Genomic DNA, 23,812 nt, shown 5'->3' with positions numbered 1-23,812 from the left:
AGGGCCAGCATGAAAGCCAAGAGACTAGAATTTCAGAAGGATAGGTCAATAAGTTTCCTTTAGGATAACTGAATAGAAGTACTGGAATAGGACTAAAAAGCAGTCCTACTATAAAAAATATAAATATATATATATATATTTTTTTAAACAAACATTCATACTCACCTCTATGCTACAACATCAGTGTGATGCTACAGCTGTCTCATGTTGGCTTTAGGACTGAGTGATCACATGACTGCTGATCGCTCAGTTCTTGGTCTACTCAGGGCAGAGAGCAGTGACTGTCAGTCACCCCTCACCACTCTGCTCATTTAGCACTCACTGAATTTCAGGGCTGGAGAGGGGGCAGGCACAGCTGTGTGCTGAGAGTCTGAGCCAGCTGGTAATCAGGCAGCTGGATGGATCCCTATAATATGGTGGGGAACCTTCCAGAACCTGGAGTGGCTCTGCTATATCAGCTAAGACTGGGCAATAGCCTGCTCTCAGCTGACTTTGGATCAAAGAAGAGCAAAAGTAAGTGCATTCCTGTGACCCAAAAGAGAAGTATAACCAAAAAAGCTTTGGCCATACTTCTCTTTCAAGCATGACTGTGCACATTTATGATTTATACAAAAAATTAAAACACTGTTAATTAGACCATAGTCTAGGGTGGCAAAATTTTGGGGTAGTAGCCTACCTAATATTATATATTTTCTCTTTCATTTTGTGGTATGTTTACACTGCAGAAAAACATTACATTACAGAAAAGAAAAAAAAATATCTATTCAAAATTGCAGACACAAAAACAGAGCATTACAATGGCCAAGGGACAGAATAATTAAAATCTGGCTTTGCACGTGGCCAAGGATTTTAAATGCTTAACATGTCAATAACCTTTAAATCCAATGTTGTATTATGATCACAGTTTTTAAAAAACGTTGTAAACATTATCCTGTTTAAACTTAGCATAAATGATCTACTAGGGTTGTTAGTGCCAGTTCTGATTGAAATGATAGTCCATATGCCTTGTGATTAGAAGTTGCCATTTTTTTAGTGGTCATCAAACACAGCTTGCACCTGTTCCTTATTTAGAGAGACTGTCCAATTTCTTGGAATTAAATCCCTCTGTCCCTCATCAAATGTCCCTCTTTTTGCTCCGGTATATTGTTATGTATAAATAAATGAACTATTTAACTGCCAGAGCTGTTTATAATGCACTAAACATTTTTTCTATCTTTATGAATATTAAATTATTTTAATTTAAAGGCTAATATAGGAAAAATTGCAATGAACATGATTATTCTTGCAATACAATTCACTGTGGTCCTTGTGATTAGGGGCTTGTTTTGTGCTTAAAGGTGTTCATATTTCCCATCATAGAAGGTTGCTTCGGACTCAGAAGTGTCAAGAGGCTCATAATAATTAGAATGCAGCCAGGATTGAGGAAAAGGGAGATGACTGACATTACATATTACACGCACAACAATGACAAGCCTAATCCCAACATGCAGTGGGTGGGGTTGGGACTACTACAACAGAAACCGCTAGTAATGTCTCAACATATTACACCTACTTTGGGCACCTACTTATACAATACAGATTTTCATGCAATTTCTGCTTTAATGCTATAAGATGGTCTCTGGTCTAAAATAGGGTTTAACTTCAGTATATCTTGCCATTTTATTAGAACAGGGCAGATGGGCAGATCATTCCAGCCAATAAATAATGCCAGATACGCCAGCCCTGCTAGTAAATGCCTCATTTGTTAAGTTACCAACATGGGCCTGTTAAAAAGGAGAATAAAATAAAATTTACTAATGATTAAAAAAAAATTGTAGCATATTTTAGACATCTTTTAGTTTCAAGGAAAGGTTACAATTTTTTTTTTTTTGTTCAATATATTTTTATTAATTTTCAAGTATGAGTCTGAACAAGCAGAACAGTTACAGAAAGAGAAAGATTAATGCGCACCTATGGGCAGCTTTTTTTATTGAAGGAATGGTTACAATTATTTAACTGAACGTTGTATACTATAAAAAATTACTCTAAATAATAAAGAAACTAAGCCAAAAATTAGAAAGGTGAGTTCTTATGAGTGCTTAGAGACAGAACAAAGATTGGAGAAACATTGAAATTTGTATTTATGGAACGCCTACTCCAACACTCTGACAGATCACTATTGGTAAATGTACAAGTTCCGCTGGTTAACAGGTTGACATAATCAACAGGTTTAGAAGCTGAAATAAGTTTGGCCCATATATAAGTATTAATTTAGAGTCAGGGAAGCAGAAATAGCTGGTAAGGGTAAATATGCTGTAGAATACTTGTGTGGACTGGACAGCCATGCAATAGAGCCGTGGTTCTTAAAGGGTTAGTTCACCTTTACTAAAAAAAAAAAAAAAAAAAAAAAAAATGCCTATAAAAGTAAGGGGAGTTTGTAGATAAAATCAAACTGTGCAGCTCTGACTAAAGTTGAATAATACCATTGTTATAGGTGCAGGCCATTTACATATCTTCTGAAATCTGACTGGAATACTTCCAGGAGGTTGCTAGGATGTTGCTAAGTAAGGCCTAGTTGTTACTGCTCATCCACACCTCCACAGGAGTAAGCTTTTTCTCTACCAACCTCCTTGCAAAATCCTGAGAGTATTCCAGTCAGCAACATCCTAGCAAAATCCTGAGAGTATTCCAGTCAGGCTTTTAGAAGGTATGTAAATGGCCTACAATGATGCTAATTTGAATGGTAAGTTGGGCAAGTCAGGACTTAGCTGTCAGCGCTATAAGCAGTGGCTGGGTGGGTTTTCTTTATTTTCTTTCAATGGAAAGCATTGATTGAGATTAGGAAAGAGCTGTATAGTGAATGTTAATGTTACTTTTATATGACCCTCAAGAACTCCCCTAAAAACCCATCCATGGACCACTTAGGGGTCCATGGATGGACCCCTAAGTGCCAGGAATGGTATGGAATTTTACCGATTGGTTAACCTTGTGCGTTTGCCTTATAAGGACTATCTCATTGACACTGAGGACCCCACCAGAGATTTTTTCTGAAAACTCTCTTCACACTTACATTTTAAACCAAATGTAACAATTTTAGAGCTGTAACTATATTTAATGGGCCCCATAGAAAAAAACATTAAGGGCCCCCTTTAAAATGGACCTTTCAGTACAGTTCAAAGTCTGCTTATTAGTTCCGAGCCTTATTCCCTATAATAGTACTGCAAAAATATACCTATAGGGAAAGAATTATATACGTATCCTACTCCTGTCTTTTTTGCCTGTGGTGTCTCAGGGTGACATCATACTCTTTCCAGCAAGATATTCAGGAATGCACAGCAGCAGAGAGAAAGAAGACGCCATTGCACTGGACTGGAATGCCATCTCACAAGATTTAGGGGTTGATTTACTAAAGGCAAACAGACTGTGAACTTTGCAAAGTGCAGCTGCACTCTGCAAGTGGAGTTGCTCCAGAGATTAGTAAATGAGAAAAATCTCTGCTGACTCCCATCATCCAATCATGTACAAGCAAAAATGCTGTTTTTTTTTTTTTTTCCTTGCACGTGATTGGGTAGTCTTTTGCAAAGTGAAGCTTTACCTCATTTACTAAGCTCTGGAGCAAATCCACTAACAGAGGGTAACTGCACCTTGCAAAGTGCACAGTCTATTTGCCTTTGGTAGATCAACCCTTTAGCCTGCTCTGCATTCCCCAGGAATCTCGCTAGAAGGACGGTGACGTCACATCCAAAGTTCCAAAGAGTGGGAAGGTAAGTATGAACATTTTACTGCAAGTTCCACTCTAATCTGTATTTCAAAGGCAGTTCCTCTGGGGATGCAGTTTAATAATTGCCTTCATAGCAAAATAAAGGTTACCAAACCATATATATGTCATTTTATTCAAGCTTATCTGCCAAATGTTATTGCGTGAGTAGTCACACAGTTTTGTGCCCTCTGTGCTTCTGAGTCTGATAGCTGTTGAATGGTCTTCTATGGCTATAGTGAAGCCCCTGCCCACATTGGACCTGAATGATTAGGTATGTCTAGTGCACTACATGTCGTTGTTATTGGTAGGTCCAAATCCTGAGAATGGCATGGGTGAAGGGAAATGAGTGAAGGGAATATGCTTTTCTTTTAGTAATTTTAGTAATACAATACAATGTAAACAAAGAATGGAACAATGGTTTTGTACCCAACAATGTAAATATTGTCCCTGAAGGCCTTACATTAGAAAAAAGCTTTGTTTGTGTACTCTAAAACAACAAAACCCAAGTAGAATCGCATAAGTGATACAAAATCAACAAAGACTATGACCTTTATTCAAAAAAAATTGACAAAGAAAGAATTATGTGCTGCAAATCAAAAACAACCAATCACAACTCAGCTTTCTACATCCTGATAAAACTGAACTGCTAAAAGGTATCTGTGATTGGTTGGTGTTGGTTAGTGCACATCATTGTTCTATACAATAATTTATTACACGTATTGAAATTTGAGCCTTGGCAAATTATCAATTACTGCAATACAAACCAGCAAAGCTGCGGACTGCCAGCAGGGCTGGATGACATAGTTCAGATCTGCATCTACATTCTTCACTATCTTTATGGATTGCTGCTTGGTGCAGATATGGTGTATCCCACCCATGATCTCACCAAGGATACATTTATCATTTCATTTTATCACCATTTTAACACAATGTTAATGCATTGCACAGGTGACACTGCATCCTAAGTAGTTTAGGTACAGAAAATATATAAGCTTTTAACCAAACTTTCAACATTATGTGTTCAAGATGATGGATCTTGTATCTGTAAAGTGCCATTCAGGTCCAGATTTTTATCCTATTCTTGAATATATTTTTCTTGATAGATTTCTTGTTCAAGAATCTAAAGTCAATTTGCATTGTACATACGTAGTGACATATGGTGAGCATAATTAATCATGTGCACAACAGGTTATGATTTTATGTTCAGTCTTAGTTTCTATATATCAGTGTATATCCCTCTAGATGAAGATGCTCCTCCAAAGACGGAGGCCCTCTGTTAGTTGCTGATTCAGCAGGCGGGTCTGTCTCTGTCTGCACCTCCACTAGTCCTGCAACACACGGATGATGCAGCGAAAAAAATACACCGTGCAACAAAAAAAGCGCAAACAATAGTGTCAGAGCAATCATCAAAAACAGCCCCCTCCCTACAAATACTATGACTTAACCCTATATCCGCTGGCTACAAAGCTAACACAATTTTCCAGTACAAGGATTACCCATGCTCCTGAAAAATGATAGCGACCATCAATAAGTTAATAAAACGCAGAATAAAAAATGGATCGCACTAACCCCACAGTCTATCCTCTTCTGGAAATAAAAGACATCCATGCACAAAGCTACTGAATATGCTGTCTTTCTGTCTCTACAATGCTAAGTGGGCCATAATCTGTCGATTGTTTCAAAGCAAATACCTTTTCATTAGTTTAGCTAATACATTTACTGTAATAGTAATAGCATAGATTGACTGATCTCTACAAGTAGCAATCTGTAGGTTATTGGCACAGCTAAGAAGATAGACATATTTCAGCACTGGCATAAATACCTCTTTATCCGGATGCTGTAGCAGGAAGGAGAGGCAGGAACAAAAGCACGAATCAAGCAGGAACTGGAGAAATAAAACACAGAGGGTGGGGGGGACAAGAGGACAAAACGTTAGGGTTTTTTTTGTATAAAGCACTGAAAGAAGATGCACTGCCTGTAACGAGAGAAGATCTGCAGACAGCAGCGATGTGGATTTAACACACCTTCTGTTCCCTGGCACTGCAGCATAATGCTCTTTGTTTTAATTCAGCTGATGCTTAGGGAGAGGGCACTGGCAGAACTGGTTAATAGCCTCCTGCGAAATACACAGGCTGAGATCCACTTTATTCACTCCCTCCCTATCTCTCCACCGGCTCCCTCTGCCTAGGACTGTGTCAACCACCAGCCTGTCTCCGTGAAGCCTGCAGTGGTACTGAGGAGAGGGGGCGAGGGAGGCAGAGAGGGAGGGAGGAAAAAAGGAGGGGGTTGGGGAGCGAAAGGAGAAAGAGTGCAGGAAAAAAAAAAAAAGATGAAAAATATTTTGGTGAAGAGGAGGAGGAGGTAAATGAGAGCAAGAAAGGCGGTGAGAGGAAAGATGGGTAAATGAGCAGGTGCTAAGATGGAAGGAACATGATGGAAACAAAGGATGGGAAGTGAAAACGAGGAAGAAATGTGTTGTAAGGAACCAGACAGGAAAGGAAGGTTAATATGCAAAGCATATAAAATGATAAGCGACATCTAGGAATAAACAGAAAGCTCTCCACCAGCCCTGGAATGTTCTAGAAGGAAAAGCAGACAAGAGGCGCGTCATCGTTCACTCTCAATGAGAAGATGTCCTGGTGTCTACATAGAGGACCTTGTCACAGGATTTTATCGTCAGTTACCTGACGGGCATCTTAATTGCCAGTTATATCTCAGATTACAGCATTGGAGTACCTCATCCTATTCCTCCAATGGACAAAGACTTAAAGGTGGACCTACCTTTGAGTCTAAAACAAGCGCTCGACAGATTTAACATGTAAAAATTACCTTGTCACCTACACAGTGTGGTGACAGCCATGTTGTAGGCTGAGCTAGTATTCATGAGAATGCAGTATATTAACTCTCATTGCGGTGATGTCACTGAGGTGGGAAGATTCGTGCCACTGATGTAAAGTAACATGTTTAGCTTGTACACTGGCCACAGAAAGCCTTAGCAAACAAAGTAACAATTAATTGTGTAAAAATGTCACTTTGTGTGCTTTGTTGTATGTTTTGATCTAGGCTTTTTCTATTGGTTGAGCATTTGAAGTGGAATTAACTGCATTTACATGTTTTTTTAAAGTGCAGTTTAAAGCAGAACTTCACTCAAAAGGAGAAGTGCTCCTCCTCCCACCCTTCCTCCTCTGCCATATTTGGAATATATTTTTTTGGGTGGAGGGAGTACCTAGTTTTGATGGGTATCTGCTCCTACCTAAGCTCAAATCAAACCTCCATTCCCCTCCACCAACCTCCCTGGTCAGGTCACGGGTCTGAGAAGGCTGCAAGACCATTCACAATGCGCAGCGTGGCTTGCGCATGTGCAGTTGGCAACCGGCTATGAAGTCGCAATAAGTCACAGCTGGCTGCCTATAGTTAACATGGTGAAGAACCAGCCTAGGTGGGGACAGTGCTCGATCCTTGGACAGGTGATTGTTTGCTTCTTAAAAGTAAGCAGCTACAGATTTTGTAGACTTGGCTGAAGAACCGCTTTAAAATTCATTAAACATGTGATCTATACATTTATTATGCAGTTTGCCTACCATTGTTTTTAGCTTTTAGGAGCAAGAATGAGAACAGGTGCCACTGAAATATACAGGTTGCTAGAAGATTTGCTTCTCATACACCTTAGTAATGCATTAAAACTACCTGTGTACAGGCAATGCATATTAACATATTCTGAACAAGCATTAAAGCTAAACTCCAGAAAATATTCATATGGCACACTTGCTTGCATTGGTCCATCTTGACACAAGGTCAGTATAGGTTACTAGTACATGATGAACTGCTTGGAAGGCTGGAAATCATTGGAATGTCCCTGTGTACGTGTGCAGCGTAATCCATAATCCATACTATACATTGTCCCATGCTCGACAGATGTAAGTATACAATAGAAAGAATTCAGCTTTAAAAGTACTTTGAAAAAAGCCTCCATTCACATCTGTAGCTTTAGGTATTTGGAGAAGTTAATCTTCAAAGTTTTCAAGCACAGAAATCACAACTTCTTTCCCTTTACTTTATATGGAAGCAAACTCTTGGCAGTCTGTCAGACTTCCAATATAAACACACAGCCAATGTTTCTAAACTGCTAGAAACTTACGGAATCCCAACTTTAGAGTCTTTGTTGTGATCTTTGAGGATGCATTACTTCACAGTACATGTAGAGAGAGAGGCCAGAGAGGACTAGTTTTAAAGATCTGTTAGATCCTGTTCAAATTAGTGCAACCAGTGTTCTGCAGGTAGGGTAACCCATTAATTTCAGTGGGTTGCCTGACCCCCAGCAACATAGATAAAGAAGACTCAGACCTTTTTTTTTAAAAAATTGTGCTGCTCGGAATTGCATGGTGCTGTACAGTTTCACAGGGGTATATATATATACACACACACACATATATATACACTTATAGGTGTAAAGGGAGCGGAACCCTATCCCTGCGCTACTGAAATTATTTGCAGGGATGGTGTTACCCTCCTTTCACACCTATATGTGTGTATGTGTATATATATACAGTGGGTACGGAAAGTATTCAGACCCCCTTAAATTTTTCACTCTTTGTTATATTGCAGCCATTTGCTAAAATCATTTAAGTTCATTCTTCTTCCTCATGAATGTACACATAGCACCCCATACTGACAGAAAAACACAGAATTGTTGACATTGTTGCAGATTTATTAAAAAAGAAAAACTGAAATATCACATAGTCCTAAGTATTCAGACCCTTTGCTCAGTATTTAGTAGAAGCCCCCTTTTGATCTAATACAGCCAGGAGTCTTTTTGGGAAAGATGCAACAAGTCTTTCACACCTGGATTTGGGGATCCTCTGCCATTCCTCCTTGCAGATCCTCTCCAGTTCTGTCAGGTTGGATGGTAAACGTTGGTGGACAGCCATTTTTAGGTCTCTCCAGAGATGCTCAATTGGGTTTAAGTCAGGGCTCTGGCTGGGCCATTCAAGAACAGTCACGGAGTTGTTGTGAAGCCACTCCTTCGTTATTTTAGCTGTGTGCTTAGGGTCATTGTCTTGTTGGAAGGTAAACCTTCGGCCCAGTCTGAGGTCCAGAGCACTCTGGAGAAGGTTTTTGTCCAGGATATCCCTGTACTTGGCCGCATTCATCTTTCCCTCGATTGCAACCAGTCGTCCTGTCCCTGCAGCTGAAAAACACCCCCACAGCATGATGCTGCCACCACCATGCTTCACTGTTGGGACTGTATTGGACAGGTAATGAGCAGTGCCTGGTTTTCTCCACACATACCGCTTAGAATTAAGGCCAAAAAGTTCTATTTTGGTCTCATCAGACCAGAGAATCTTATTTCTCACCATCTTGGAGTCCTTCAGGTGTTTTTTTAGCAAACTCCATGCGGGCTTTCATGTGTCTTACACTGAGGAGAGGCTTCCGTCGTGCCACTCTACCATAAAGCCCCGACTGGTGGAGGGCTGCAGTGATGGTTGACTTTCTACAACGTTCTCCCATCTCCTGACTGCATCTCTGGAGCTCAGCCACAGTGATCTTTGGGTTCTTCTTTACCTCTCTCACCAAGGCTCTTCTCCCCCGATAGCTCAGTTTGGCCGGACGGCCAGCTCTAGGAAGGGTTCTGGTCGTCCCAAACGTCTTCCATTTGAGGATTATGGAGGCCACTGTGCTCTTAGGAACCTTAAGTGCAGCAGAAATCTTTTTGTAACCTTGGCCAGATCTGTGCCTTGCCACAATTCTGTCTCTGAGCTCTTCAGGCAGTTCCTTTGACCTCATGATTCTCATTTGGTCTGACATGCATTGTGATCTGGAAGGTCTTATATAGACAGGTGTGTGGCTTTCCTAATCAAGTCCAATCAGTATAATCAAACACAGCTGGACTCAAATGAAGGTGTAGAACCATCTCAAGGATGATCAGAAGAAATGGAAAGCACCTGAGTTAAATATATGAGTGTCACAGCAAAGGGTCTGAATACTTAGGACCATGTGATATTTCAGTTTTTCTTTTTTAATAAATCTGCAACAATGTCAACAATTCTGTGTTTTTCTGTCAGTATGGGGTGCTATGTGTACATTAATGAGGAAGAAGAATGAACTTAAATGATTTTAGCAAATGGCTGCAATATAACAAAGAGTGAAAAATTTAAGAGGGTCTGAATACTTTCCGTACCCACTGTATATATATATATATATATATATATATATATGTGTGTGTGTGTGTGTGTATATATATACCCCTATACAGAAGTTTAGATGTCTTGCCTGCCTCCAAAGACGCCCAAAAAATGCCCAATAAACGCCTAAAACAAAAACGCCCAGGTGTGTTGTTTCAGGCGTTTATTGGGCATTTTTTGGGCGTCTTTGGAGGCAGGCATTACATCTGAACTTCTGTATAGGGGTATATATACACACACACACACACATATATATATACACATACACACATATATGTGTGAAAGGAGGGTAACACTATCCCTGCAAATAATTTCAGTAGCTCAGGGATAGGGTTCCGCTCCTTTTACACCTATATGTGTGTGTGTGTATATATACATATATGTGTGTGTGTATATATACCCCTACACAGAAGTTCAGATGTCATGCCTGCCTCCAAAGACGTCCACAAAAAAGCCCAATAAACGCCTGAAACAAAAACGCCCAGGTGTGACAGGAGCGGAGCCCCATCCCTGTTCTACTAATAATTCTAAGAAAAATTATATATTTCTTATGGCGGTCACCCTGACATGGATAAGTTCTGTCACCCTGGCATAAAAGGAGCGGAGCCCCATCCCTGCTCGACTAATAATTCTAAGAAAAATTATCTTTTTCTTATGGCGTTCACCCTGACATGGATGAGTTCTGTCACCCTGGCATAGCAGTCAGAGTCAGTTCACCCTAAAGTACACTACAGTCACCCTGACACTTAACACTTTCCCTACAGAAACTAGATTATTGAATCTAACTATAGTGGTATATAGTACCCTAACACCACTAGATATCCCTTTCCTCACACTAATAATTGCTAAATGACACTTTTGCAGCAGGAGTAACAGAACTGCTTCCACTCTCTTCCACAGCCCCTGTATTACAGTGCTAGAGATTTGGCGGGGCTATGTTATATACTGGGGGGCGTATTCACTACTGATTGGCCTCTGGACCCCCTAGTCACTCCAATCACATTCCTAGCATCCTCCTGCCCCCTCAATTGGCTTTTACTCACGTTTCTGGTCCAATCACGGGCTTTTAAAGCCCAGTTCCTGTCCCATTGCATTTTGGGCGGTTCTGGTGCCGAATTCCGAACTTTTATCGCAAAAAGTTTGGAATTCGGACGAATTTCGAACAGTCAATGTTTGGTTTGAACCGATGGTCGACCCGAACCATTCGATCATCCCTAGTACTGACTACCTATCTCATTTCTTGAGGCCCTAAGATGTCAGGACAGTACAATTACCCCCCAAAATTACCCCTTTTTGTAAGGATGACAGTCCAAGGCATTTAGTAAGAAGCATAGTGAGTTTTTTGAAGTTGCAATTTTTTGACCACAATAGTTTGGGTAATGAAGATTTTTTTTCCATAAAATTGTCATATTAATAAGTTATTTCTTACACATGGCATAGATAAACTTGCAATTACACCCCAAAATACTGTATATGCTGCTACTCCTCCTGAGTATGGCGATACCACATGTGTGAGACTTTTACTCAGCCTGGCCACATACAGAGGCCCAAAATCCAAGAAGCGCCTGAAATTACACATTTCATTTCCTGAGTACCTATCACATTTTTGAAGGCCCTGGAGCACCTGGGCAATGTAATTACCCACAAAAATTACCCCATTTTGATAAGAAAACACCCCAATATATATTCTAGGAGGCATAATGAGTCCTTTGAACATGCTTTCTACTGGCCGATACTCGCTATCCGAGTCCGAGAGAGAGAGAGAGAGCCCGGCTACTCTCGTCGGACATGCTCTGGAGTATACGGAAAGCCTCTTCGCTGCTAAATACATTTTTAGCCATGTGGGCAGATGTGTGCAGATGATTCCTGGGACAGATGTGTCATATATGTGATAGATGTTGATTATTGGGATGTGGCAGAAGTTCACTGGGACTGATGTGGCAGATCATGGGCAGATGTGGCAGATGTTCACTGAGACAGATGTGGCAGATCACAGACAGATGTAGCAGATCATGGACAGATGTGGCAGATGATCACAGACAGATGTGGCAGATGATTACAGATAGATGTGGCAGGTGATCACAAACAAATGTGGCAGGTGATGTGTGCCAGATGATCAGATGTTAACTGGGACAGATGTGGCAGATCATGGACAGATGTGGCAGATGTTCACTGAGACAGATGTAGCAGATCACAGACAGATGTGGTAGATGATCACAGACAGTTGTGGCAGATGATTACAGACAGATGTGGCAGATGCTCACAGACAGATGTGGCAGATGATTACAGACAGGTGTGGCAGATGATTACAGACAGGTGTGGCAGATGATCATTGGCAGGTGTGGCAGATGATGTGCACCAGATAATCACGGACAGATGTGGCAGATCACAAAAAGATGTGGCAGATTATTATGGACAGATGTGGCAGATGATCACAGACAGATGTGGCAGATGATTACAGACAGGTGTGGCAGATGATTACAGACAGGTGTGCCAGATGATCACTGGCAGATATGGCAGATGATGTGCACCAGATGTGCGCCAGATGATCACGGACAGATGTGGCAGATCACGGAAAGATGTGGCAGATTATCACGGAAAGATGTGGCAGATTATCACGGACAGATGTGGCAGATGATCACAGACAGATGTTCACTATAACAGATTATTTTTACTGGGACAGATGTGTGGCAGGTGTTTTCACTGTGTTGTAGACACTGTTTTGGGGACACAGGCTGGGTGATCAGTGTGTAAAAAGCAGTAAAAAGCTCAAAACTTACTGATCCCCGGCTGGCAGCACAGATCTGCTCTCCTTCTCCTCACTGAAAGGCTCTGTGTGAGAAGAAGCAGAGCTGATCGCCGTTACAACAGCTGTGTTTACATTACATGATGGCTGTGATTGGACACAGCCATTATATAATCAGGAGGGCTGATCACAGAGCCCTCCTGCTGATCGGTGTTGCACTGTGTCTGGGGAACACAGGCACACCAGGATCACGCAGCTGCACGGGCATGATCTCCTTCCTTCTGAAGGACGTTCAAGAATGTATCTAAAGCACAAACTATTTTTTGTAGTTTTGAATATACTGGTGAGGGTCTAGAATCCTTGTCAAGTTTTTATGGCTGTATGTGTCTCTGCTAAGAAGATTTAGTCTCTCTATTAGTGTGTAATAGATGTTTTTTTTTTCTGCAGATTTAGCAGTTACAAGGTTCAGACAAACCATTTAACACTAGCAGGTGTGCTTTTAATAATCAGCTTTTTCTATGTTCACTCTTGGTCCCAAAAGATAAAAAAAACTGTTGCTGTAATTGCTTATAAAGTGTTAGCTTGGCACTCAGCTTCAGTGTGTTAGTGTATCTAAATCTTCTAGTACATCTAACACTCCTTTTACCCCAGATTAACAATGCTGCTGTCCAAAGGTACCCGCTGTGCTTCTTTATCCAGAGTGGAGGCGCTCTAATACAGGAGGTATTTTACTGACCAGATTATCAGGTAAAGACAGCCTAAAAAAGAAAACTTTTACAGCCACTTCATCTAATGATACAATATAATACAGTTTTGGTTTTGGCTTTTAATAATGCTTGAAAACAAATTACATTGTATTCATAAAAAAAAACTCCCACTTACTTGGGTAGAGCAAAAATTAATTGTACCACTAAACAGTGGGAGTCACCTTCCCTTACCTAACTACATCAAACTTTGTAACCATCCGACGCTGGAATCCTAAAAATCAGTATAACTTGTTCTCTAGGTTGGTCAAATGCTTTAGTAACACACTTTCTCCTTTCCTTTAACACCCACGCATCTAACTGCTGTAGCTTATGTGATACCTTCCTACTGGAACTTGGAATTTGTAACTTGGAACATGAATATTGGAATTTGAAAATCGAAACGTGCAATTCAGAACTTGGGACTTAAGATTTGGAATTCGGAACTTGGAATTCGGAACTCGAAATTTGGAAGTGGAAACTTGGGATTTGGAATTCGGGACTCAGAATTTGGAACTTAGAATTCAAAATTTGGAACTTGGAATTCATAATCTGGAATTTGTAACTTGGAATGTGGAATTAGGAATTCCTCGTAACTCAGAATTTGAAACTCGAAATTTGGAATGCCCTCACTGTGCCTTGTACATGCCATGAGACATACTGTCATCGCCAAGTCAGCTAATTTAAGTGCCTAAGGGTTTAGTAGCTATCTAACAGAATAAAACGCTGGTAAAAATGAATTTCATGTTGAGAATTGAAAATCCTTTAATCCCAAGAACATAATTCAAATGTAAAAGTACCTTTTACATTTTACAGAATATTGAAACTCCCCTTTCCACCCCGGGAAATATTGTTCACAGTGTGTAATACATGAAGAACTAAACAGCTCCTGCAAACTATATGGATATATTTGTATTTCCCTCCTAATGCAGTCCAAGTTGTCATCTGCGAGAAATGCAGTAAGTGGAATCTTTCCATCAAAGAAATGACCAAAGGATGAATAAAGTGCAAAGTGTCACTTTCCACTCCACCATTACAGTTGTACATATCCAATGCAACTTTGTTTGCCATGACCTACAGCCTGCAAAACCCCAAATTTGGGGGAAATGATCCTCCACAGCTTTGCCAGATGGGTTTTCTGTTAATTGTGGCTACCATTAGAACATTTTGCTGCAAAATAGAGTTTTTATGAATGTCTTTATATGCCTCCTGTATATAAGGCAGCTCACTCAATTTACTAATTACACTAAGTGCTTTCATATTCACCAATGCTTCTTGTAGGTAAACTGCTGTAAATTAAATTGAAAACATATAGAATCCTTAAGTATGTGTGGGGCAAATAAAGTGGATTTAATGCAATTCACTCAACACGCAAAATTGGAAAGAAGAGATCTATTTAAAGCCCTTCATCTATTTTAAGTAGCTATAAACAAATAGGGAAACTTGTTACCATGTACACATATGTGTGGCAGCAAATGGGTGGACTTTATGTGCACATATGCGTCACTTGGTGGCCCATGTTTCTGTTTTGTTGTCAAAGGCAGCTTTCAGCCCCCATTAACAATTGGCAGCCGGCAGGACTGGCTCCTAATTAAATAACCAAAGTGACAGCCAATCACAGCCAATCATATGATCACCAATCCTTGCCATCTCCTGGGCATTCAGTGGCCTGAAGGGGTAAAAACAAAGATTACAGTTCAGGGTAATGTTTTAGACCCCAGCCCTGCAGGGGAAGGGAGGGAGGTAGACCATCGCATAACAAATGACATTGTTTGACAAGAAGAAAAATGAATTAATATTGGTTAAAAAAACAGCGAACTATAGGCAAGACATTTATTTTATTTTGGCTAGAGTTAATAACACCTGTCAGGTTTTTTTTTTTTTTTGTCATTTATGTCTCATTGGATCATGAGATTTACCTTTACTTCCTGTCCTATATCCAAAACAGGAAATGAGAGGAAATCAGCACAAAATAGGGGAATCCATTGGGGCCCCCATGTCACCAGAATTATGATCCCTATTGGAAGATTTCCCCTTTATTACTGCTTTGGGGACAACCCAAAATTTGGGAATTTCTTTTACTTTCACTTTTGATGATAATGGTAAACAGGACAAATAGAGAGGGTGAATATCCCTAATGGGGGCAGAGGTAGCAATTAAAACCTAATATGTGTTCTAATCCATCTCCACTCTATCAAAAATCTCAGCCTTTCGAATTCAACACAAATTATAAAATAAAAAGCTTTTAAAAATGCATAGTAACTCAAACTTATTGCATGGGATATAAAAGCTATTTTAAAAGATACAGTGATGGGGAAGGTATGAAGTTCTAAGTAAGGTAACTGAACGTGAGGTATCTTTTCTTTCCCCTCAAAATAAAAATGCCATAGCTCATGGCAACTTACAGTTTACTCAAAGTCTGTGGTGTGTGGTGGGATTGCCAGCACGGTATAACAGTTAGCAAATGAGCTTACACTATATCTACTCTCATGAATACACATGCACAGATGTCCAGAGGTAAAGCCAATTTTAAAGATATAAGCAGCCACTCCTCCCACCTCCCTCTAACTAACTACTGATATGCCCAATTTGCTTACCTGAAGCCATGGTTGAATGATGAATCTTCACTCTTCTACTGTTAACTTCCTGTCATTCTTCCGGTGTACACATCACTACCTGCATGATGTAGACACCTTCTACTGGTGGAGGCAACACTTCCAGTTGCCAGTTCTTCTCTCATTGGCTCAAGAGGCAGGATAACTCAATGAGGGCAATGAGAGGACCAATGTCCAAGAAGACAGGGGAAATTGTTAGGTCACGGTGACCCTAAGAAACTGTGAGTTTGAACCATTACACTGCAGGATGGCTTATGACGAGGTGTTTGGAATCAAGAAGAGGAGTAAGGTAACTAATGCACAATGCATCGGCTCCCACTACCGTCAATCACAGCCAGTAAGCCAATGAGGAGAGAGAATAGGAATATGAATATGAATATGACATGTCTGTTATTTCTTTTTTTTAAATCTGCCTTTAATATTAATTTAAATTAGATTTTTCCTGGAGTTGGGCTTTAACCACTTAAGCCCCGGAAGATTTTACCCCCTTCCTGACCAGGGGGTTTTTTGCGATTTTTTACTGCGTGACTTTAACGGATAATTGCGCGGTCGTGCGACGCTGTACCTAAACAAATTTCACGTTCTTTTTTTACCACAAACAGAGCTTTCTTTTGGTGGTATTTGATCACCTGTGCGATTTTTTGATCATGCGCTATAAACAAAAAAAGAGCGTAATTTTTGCAAAAATAACAATATTTTTCACTTTTTTTTATATGAAATTCCCCCCAAAAAAATGTAAAAATCAAAATTTTTTAACATTTTCGGCCAAATTGTTTTATGCTACATATGTTTGGTAAAAATAAATCACAAAAAGCGTATTTTGATTGGTTTGCGCAAAAGTTATCGCGTTTACTAACAAAGGGAAAGATTTTTGTCATTTTTGGTGGTTTTTTTTTTAACGAGTAATGGCGGCGATCTGCGATTTTTTTTGCGGTACTGCGACATTGTGGCGGACAGATCGGACCCTTGACTGACATTTTTGACACTTTTGGGGGTACCAGTGACATTACTGCAGTAATCAGTGCTATATATATGCACTGTTACTGCAAAAATGACACTGACAGGGAAGGGGTTAACTGTATTGGACAGGGAGGGGTTACATGTGTCCTAGGGGCGTGATTCTAACTGTAGTGGGACAATGCTATTGGTGTAAAAACAAAGATCAACGGTTCTACATAGTAGAACCGTCTGATCTCCATTTTTACACAGGGGAGAATGACAGGCGGCTTGTTTACATAAGCCGCTCTGCCTTTCTCCCGCTGTACCGACGATCGGCGAGTGACCGGCGGACCCGATCACACGCCCGCACTCCTCCCTGAACGAGCCGAGGCGGGCGCGCGCCTCAGCGGGCGCGCGCTCGCCCGCTATTGGCTCTAATAGCAGTGACAGGCGAGCGACGTAGACCTACGTCACTCTGCCTGGCCGGGGCTGACTGCCGCAGTAAATATACTGTGCGCAGTCGGCAACCGGTTAAAGCCTTACTCAGGACAGATATAAAAGGCACAAATTATTGCAGCTCTGTATCCATTAATACATTTTTAAATATTTTTTTTAATGTAAGCACGTTAAGAACCTAATTATGACTAGGTATTAGGCTTGTACACACTGTACAGCAGAATTCAGATTGGTAGAGGAAGAAGCAGCACAAGAAGCCAATCAGTTGTACTACAGCGGTTATCTGCTAATAAAGAAACACGCTGATAGGAGAAGAGAGCATAGCGACAGAGAGATGAGCTTATCAGCCTGCTACTTCTACTACTCACTTTAAAGCGAAACTACACTGCAACTGAGCACCACAAACCAAAAATGCTATTCAATTAATTTTTAATATTCAAAAGAAATTCACACATCCATCTACTCGATGCTTTATTTTGATGAGAAATCACTTTCAGAAACACCCATCTAACATTTCTGGCTGTGGCCATCTTAAGTAAGGGAAGATGATTCATGTAGCATTTACTTCGTGGAATCTATTTGCCCTTAGCTCAGGCATGCAGACAGTAGGATGTGCTTAGCTGAGAAAACCACTCCTCCCCTCCTGAATACTCCTGGGGTGTATGACATAATTTGCCTAGGTCTGAAAACCGTAAAGTAACAGAAGAAGTATAAATAAAAAGTTTACAACAAGTAAATATGATAAACCTTCCTATCTACAGTACTTACTAATGCTAGTAGCATAAGGATTAAAATTTTTAAATGTTAATTAAGAGAGTGAAGTTTTGCTTTAAGTCATATGCTGGTGAAAGAACAAGACCTGTACGTGTTACCAAACTGCAACAGAGAAAAATCAGGTCTCCTGATATGACAGGCAAGGCTGTTCTGTGTGGAAGAGCTGTGTAAATCTCAGGAGTGGATGGACAAAAAAAGCGAACTATTTGGTGGCTAAAACAACTCCACTATATGTATTTCATTTGTGTATTCAATCGTTTTACTGGTGTTTCATCGTCTCCGAACGTGCCTAGGTGAGTGCACTTCGAGAGGCAAAGTTTAGAGGTTGGCAATTGTGCCTTAGGGCCTGGAGTCAGGTCCTCCTTTAATGTAAGTAAAATATCATCCAATGTGCTCCAGGCAATTCTGGGAGTGGAAGATTTAGGAAAAGCTGTGGTTTGTTTCACCATCTGTGTACAAGCAGCTAATGTGCTTTGGTTAATAAAGGAAAAGCCTTGTAAAGACAGGAACTCGTCATCAATAAATTAACAATAACCAGTACATAAAGCAGGAGATTGGGAGATGCAGGAAAGAAAAGATGGAGCACATTGGGTTCAGAAAATGTCACTATGGGGCACATTCGCTAAAGGATACTAAACAGAAAAAGATCCCAAATTCCTCTGTATTTTTTCTGATGGAGCAAAAACAAAGTTATGTCCCGATGATAAAATATTCAAACATGTTTCAGGTGTTAAGCACTTGCCGACTGCCGCACGACTATTTACGTCGACAGTCAGCCCCTCACAGGCAAAGCGACGTAGGGCTACGTCGCTAGCCTGTAAGGGTTTTGGGAGCGAGCGCGCGCCGCCGGATGCGCGCTCCTGCTTGGTCACGGACCCCCCCGCGCGTGAGCACTCGCGATCGTCCATGACAGCGGGTGAAAGGCAGGCGGCTAGTGTAAACAAAGCGGCCTGTCAGTCTCCCCTGTGTAAGAATGGTGATCAAACGGTTCTACTATGTAGGACCGTTGATCACTGTTCTTACACATCAAGCCACAGCCAATCACAGTTAGAAACACGCCCCTAGGGACACACTTAACCCCTCCCTCTCAAAAAAAGTTAACCCCTTCCCTCCCAGTGTAATTTTACAGTAACAGTGCATATGTATAGCACTGATTACTGTAGTAATGTCACTGGTAACCCCCAAAGTGTCAAAAATGTCAGTCAAGGGTCCGATCTGTCCGCCCCAATGTCGCAGTCCCGCAAAAAAAATCGAAGACCGCCGCCATTACGCGTTAAAAAACAAAAACAACAAAAATGACAAAAAATCTTTCCCTTTGTTAGTAAACGCAATAACTTTTGCGCAAACCAATCAAAATACATACATATGGTAAAACAAAATTGGCCTAAAATGTTAAAAAATTTCGATTTTTACATTTTTTGGGGGGAATTTCATATAAGAAATGTGAAAAATATTGTTATTTTTGCAAAATTGATGCTATTTTTTTGTTTATAGCGCATGATCAAAAAATCGCACAGGTGATCAAATACCACCAAAAGAAGGCTCTGTTTGTGAGGAAAAAAGGACGCCAAATTCGTTTAGGTACAGCGTCGCACGACCGCGCAATTTTCAGTTAAAGTCACGCAGTGCCGAATCGCAAAATAGGCCCTAGTCAGGAAGGGGGTAAAATCTTCTGGGGCTTAAGTGGTTAAAAGACACTGCTATTGTTAATGCTTATTAGAGATAAACAGTATTCACAAGTGAAAACCTTTTCTCTAAATTGGCATCTTTTTTGTGAAGTCAAAAGAAATTAAAATATTGCCCATGTCCTCGTTAAGCATGTCTCCCTGTCAGTTAGGCTTTGAGGTTAATTTACTAAAGATGAAGAGTTCAAAATCTGGTGCAGCTCTGCATAGAAACCAATCAGCAATCAGGTTTTATTGTCAAAGCTTGCACAACTGCACCAGATTTTGCGCTCTCCAGTTTCTTTGTAAAACAACCCCTTTGTTTCCAATTAAAGGTTCTCAAGCAGTGGCATATGTACCCAGGGTAATAGGGTGCACTGCCAATATATATGCACAATTGAATGGGTACTTGACATAAGCTCACTCCCATGGTGAAATTCAACCTTTAAAAAAGGGGTACATAGCTTTATTGCATCACAATGGCTGAATTATATAACTCTCTAAACTCCCCAAATTCGCTCATCCATGTCTTTATGGACCTTACTTTCTGCACTGGTCCAAATAATTTGGTACATGGGGTTTATGGTGTGGGGTTGTTTTTCAGGGGTTGGGCTTGGACCCTTAGTTCCAGTGAAGGGAAATCTTAAGGCATCAGCATGCCAAGACTTTTTGGACAATTTTATGCTCCCAACTTTGTGCAAACAGTTTGGGTTGGCCCTTTCTGTTCCAACCTGACTGCGCACCAGTGAACAAAACATGGTCCATAAAGACATGGATGAACAAGTTTGGGGTGGAGGAACTTGACTGGCCTGCACAGAATCTTGACTTCAACCAGATAGAAAATCTTTGGGATTAATAAGAGTGCAGACTGCGAGCCAGGGCTTCTCTCCAACATCAGTGCCTAACCTCACAGATGCGCTTCTGGAAGAATGATCAAACATTACCATAGACACACTCCTAAACCTTGAGGACAGCTTTCCCAGAAGCTGGTATAGCTGCAAATGGTGGGCCAACTTAATATTGAACCCTACGGACTCAATACTTGGATGCCATTTAAGTTTGTGTGTGTAAAGGCAGGCATCCTAATACTTTTGGTAATATAGTGTATATTATATAAAAAGAAGTAGTAATGTTGAAATATGGCTCAAGCTATATTGACTATGCTTCTTCCATAGATCACAGGAATTCAGTTCGTTCTGCACTCTTGTTACCTGTTTCCAGCCGACTGCATGGTTAAAGCCAGCTAGCGGCTAATGTCACTCAGCCAGTCCAGGCTCAGTAAAGACCACTACTTTACAGTCAGGATCCACCCAGAAGCCTGGACTGCCAACTGGCTCAGCCTCTCAGCGTGCCACTGAGAGCCTGAGACAGCCTCTCCCCCCTCATCCACAGCCTGGTGCTGTGGTGAGTGCTGGAAGGGCAGAGCAGAGAGCTGGTGACTGACATTCACTGGCTTTCTGCAAGCTGAAGATTGAGAAAAGGGCGATCAGTGGAAATTGATCGCTCAGTACTCGGTCTTTGAGGCAGTGGGGGACAGCTGTAGCTGCGATCGGTGTTGCAGCCATCTAGGGGAGTATGACTGTTTATTTTTTTTTAAAGCCATACTTTTCTTTTAAGGTTAGGTTCACACTAACGCTGTTGCAGCATGATGTGGTGTTTTAAATGTGTTTTTCATACGTTATGTGTTTTTTTTAAGAGAGGGAGACACAACTCTGCCAAAAACGCACCAAAAACAGGTGTATATGCACTTTACACGCATTTTTGGTGTGTTTCTATTGAAGTCTATGGGACCAAAATTATGCTGTAACTGCACCAAGTAGCACCGGCCCTTTTCCAAAAAAATGTGCTGCATTGATGTGAACGGGCACCATACAGAAGAATGTGGCTTTCATTTTCAGGCAGTGCTGAGCGACAGCAATTGCATCAGAAAACGCACTAGTATGAATGGGGCTTAGTGTTAACAGACATTTGCTTGCTACTTCCTGACTGTTCATTGATTCTTCAGAATTTGTAAGAATAATAATCATTTTGGTTCACATCTAAACAGCTCACATTGATGCAAAGTGCTCAGCTAACTCAGTTAAACTTTACACCATAACCGGTAGGTAAATAGGCCCTTGCTATTTTAGTGCAGCAATATAGCATGTTAGAGAAAATGTGGCAGGCATTTGTTTTACTGCATACATGTTCACGTTTAAGGCACATGAAAATGAATAGTATCCAAGTAAAATGCACAGACTTTTACTAACTTTTTACACGGTATGCAAAACAAACAAAAGACTTATTTTTTTAAACAAGAACATGCAAAATGTATGCAACAAATCACAACAAAAAGTGTACAAATATCACATGTTGATGTGAAAACAAGTGTACCCTAAACATATGGTAAAGCACAACTGAACTTTCGATTTAGGCCCCTTTCACATGAACGTTCCGATAGGGTCCACTTGTCCATTTTTCAGGCGGACATGATTGGACCATCCATAGCTCTCTATGGAGCGGCGGATGTCCACTGACACCCGTCGGCATCTGACTCGGGCTGCCAAAAACAGACGGATGGGGATCCTTCCCCCATCCCCCAATCCGTTTGAGGGATCAGATCAGATGACAGTTGGATAGAAACAGACAGGCCGATCATTTCCATCCAACCGCCCCATAGAGGAGAGTGAGCTGTGTCCGTGTCTGCTCTGCATAGTGGTGCGGACACAGACCTGTCATCCACCTGCTCAGTGGAGAATAGCGGAGGGATCCCCCGCTGAGCAGGCGTATCTGCTGGACGGAGTCTGCCTCGTGTGAAAGGGACCTTAATCCACTAAATAAATTCCAGGTGCATCAAAACAAAAGATGTGCAAAGTACCATTTGTTTTCTTTAGAAACCAGCTACAGCTTGAGTAGAAAAGCTTGTCCCCTGCCAAGGAGCACCTTTGCTTTCTGTGCAGAAGCAGTGGTCTATCTGAAGAGTACTGGGTGGCTCTGGCTGATGAGTTAGAGCAAGAGCTCCCCATTGAGGTGGTATGCCTTGTGACAGAGTCCATTTAAGGAAATCAACTGGAATGACAACAGCAGCAACTAATGATTTAAAAAGTAAACCAATGCAGTAATCTGTACATTGAATGAACATTGTTATGCATATTCAGGCTGGGCGACAGATTGATTGGTTGTTTCTAAACGAGCTAAGAGAAAGACACATCTATCTGTAGCCTAGAAATAATAAAAACTCCTACAAAAATGCTGCCCACTATGTACTGTAGATTCCTGTTCACTGCACAGACTCAGCACTTCGCACAGCTATCTTTGAGTCCCACTGTCACTATGCAAGCAGGAACGTAGAAATAATTATAACACCATAATCCCACCAACATATGCCATATGTAAAAATCCCAAATGATACACAAAAAAAAAACAAATCTTAAAGTGTCCCAAAAATTCTTCATTCACTGATATGTACATGATAAGATACTGCATATATAAATGAATAAATGCCTAGTATGATCAAAATAGAAAGTAACTATAGAATAATAATCCTAATAAGAGTAAAAAAGGAAAAAATACAAGAAGAGGCAACAAATTCACCCAGTTAGAAAAGGAACACAAGCAGGCAATGAAAGAGAAGAGGATAAAAAGAGCTGACATAAATGCTTGCCCTAAAGTCTTTTATCAACACATTGTAGCACCATGCAGTAACTAACAGAGGAGGCATCATGTGATTGCAGCTGCGTGGCACCACAAGACTTAGCTGCCAGCCATTCTGGATGCAGATGGAGCGTGCAGGTGGCTTACTTGCTATGGCAAGAAGCAGAGAAATTAGAAAGGAAAATCTACCTTACAAGTAGAAGGAAGCACCAATGTTCGCAAAGAGGGATGAGGACAAGAATCCAAATATAATATCCAATAGGGGAACTCTGCTCTTAGAAATATCCGCAAAGAGCAGTCAGCACTAAGGTCTGTATAAAA

At 40.8% G+C, this 23,812-nt stretch overlaps 1 protein-coding gene across 14 annotated transcripts in view; it reads right to left on the bottom strand.

The window, feature by feature from the left end:
* Nucleotides 1-23,812, bottom strand: part of MAP2 (microtubule associated protein 2) — a 321,972-nt gene that overhangs the window by 164,875 nt on the left and 133,285 nt on the right. For 12 of the 14 annotated variants that reach the window (XM_082262368.1, XM_082262379.1, XM_082262378.1 and 9 more), the window contains one exon: nt 5,562-5,624. The exons of 1 other annotated variant lie outside the window; for it this stretch is intronic. The gene's annotated coding sequence lies outside the window, so the exon portion shown is untranslated. Of the gene's footprint in view, nt 1-5,561; nt 5,625-5,763; nt 5,902-23,812 lie in introns of those variants that run through there. One more of the 14 variants, XM_082262374.1, reaches the window with a different exon arrangement.

Source organism: Pelophylax lessonae (genome assembly GCF_965119305.1).
Source record: "Pelophylax lessonae genome assembly, chromosome: 6".
Classification (NCBI taxonomy): Eukaryota; Metazoa; Chordata; class Amphibia; order Anura; family Ranidae; genus Pelophylax; species Pelophylax lessonae.
This window is presented reverse-complemented; position numbering and strand designations above follow the sequence as displayed.